This window comes from Pseudophryne corroboree, chromosome 5 (genome assembly GCF_028390025.1).
Source record: "Pseudophryne corroboree isolate aPseCor3 chromosome 5, aPseCor3.hap2, whole genome shotgun sequence".
NCBI lineage: Eukaryota > Metazoa > Chordata > Amphibia > Anura > Myobatrachidae > Pseudophryne > Pseudophryne corroboree.
This window is the reverse complement of record NC_086448.1, coordinates 578,868,781-578,870,538: the sequence shown is the minus strand read 5'-3', so window position 1 is coordinate 578,870,538 and position 1,758 is coordinate 578,868,781. Positions and strand designations below refer to the sequence as shown.

The window sequence follows — 1,758 nt, the reverse complement described above, 5'->3', positions numbered from 1 at the left end:
GACCTCAATTGGTCATGCAATTTTTGAAAGGACCCCATGGAACAGATTTGCATTGTACCTGCTGCACATCTATCGGTACATACTACAGTGTATCCACATTTTAGAATCTCTACATTGTTTACCATTATTCCTTCATAATTCCTTGTCCCCCATAGGTTGCTGGTTAGAAATATATGCAAGGTAAACATTTCCAGTTTTAGTAGGGAGGAAGAAGCAATGACGATCCTGCTGTTAGTGTAGATTAATTGTGCCTTACTACTACACTTGGTATTCCCTGGAGGTCTCCTTTCCAAGTACTGACCCAGGCCAACACTGTTTAGCTTCCAAGATCAGACGAGTTTGAGCATGTGCGGTGAGGTATGGTAGTAGAAATTCAACATATGTCTCTGACACACTAATGAGAGTGCACCTTATTGTAGACAAGATAAGGATAATTTTTACCAAAAAGAGCAATTTAATTCAAAGGGAGTTTAATAGAATGCAGCTCAGAAAAGACACAGGTTGTGGATCTGCTGTCCACGTTAGACAGATGGTTGTCTGATATCGCCTATTGATATTGATTAGCCCCTCTGAATCATGGATAAGAGTCCCTTTGAATAAGTGGAGATAGAAATACAGATAGCTATGGTATTGGAGAAAAGAGTGTCAGTTTTAATCTGTACCCATAGGCATCACTGCCTAAGTTAGAATAAACACAATCTGCACACGATTCCCCACTAGTTGTTACAATTTGTATTAATGCCGTTATCAGTACTGTAGAAATATGAAGATTAATAATTGTTCCAAAAAAGTGATCAGGCAATGAATTCGCTTAATAGTACTGGTCCTTGGATACCATAGGTTAGTATAATCCCTGTGTAGGAAATGTGTCAAAGACTATCAATTCCAGGCAAACACAAAAATGGGCAATGGTAAATGGTACCAGGACAGTGGTAAAAAATAATACCCAAAGTCTATACGTTTGTGCAGGGCACCAGTAGCATGCTGCGGTATTTATATAGCGTGCGCTGGTATGTGTGGTACCAAAAGCTATTCTGTCATCTGCTGCCTAACTCCATGGGTAAACCAGAATAAACTGATGCCCAGGTTAAATAATTCATTATCAAGGGGTCTAATAAAAAGGGGATAATCAGATAGATAATTGATTTATACATTTCCCTAGCTTTCTAATAATCTCCGTAAATCCCACGAAAAGCAGATGTGTGTGAGAGTTACTTGTGTAGTTAATATCTTTATTTTTAGTGAAACAAAGGTATCAAATATCAAACTAATAGTTTTTCACATAATACATCAGGCACAGAATGGGCAGTCATGATCACAGAAACAATGGAGAAATGTTGTCTAAAATCTACGCATATGTATAAAGCAACACATAGCAACAAGGACAACATTTGTACTCAACATCAATAGCATCCAAACCATATTTTCTTCAAGGCTTTAGTGATATAAGTCAAATACTGTACATGTGATTGCACAGCGACAGAAGACAATAAAGGAAAGATTAAACCGGTTCCTGCCCGGGTTCCTGGGCATGCCAGGCTGCCTGAGGTTCCGTGTGAATGCTCCAATGTCAGAGGTCCATTCTGAAGGGAAAACACCTTTCACCCATTAAACCGTGCTTGTTCACTACAATTGGAACTTTGCTCCAGGCGCTACAAGCAGCGTTACACATAACGGCTCTCTCTGCATCCAAAATAAATTGTTACAGTGTTTTCCAGAAAAACAGGGTAGCATAACATTTTCTATGCAAATACAGTC

General features: G+C 39.0%; 1 pseudogene; it reads right to left on the bottom strand.

Annotated features, from left to right (window-relative positions):
• Positions 1-252: 252 nt before the first annotated feature.
• Positions 253-371, bottom strand: LOC134930303 (5S ribosomal RNA; annotated as a pseudogene).
• Positions 372-1,758: the final 1,387 nt, after the last annotated feature.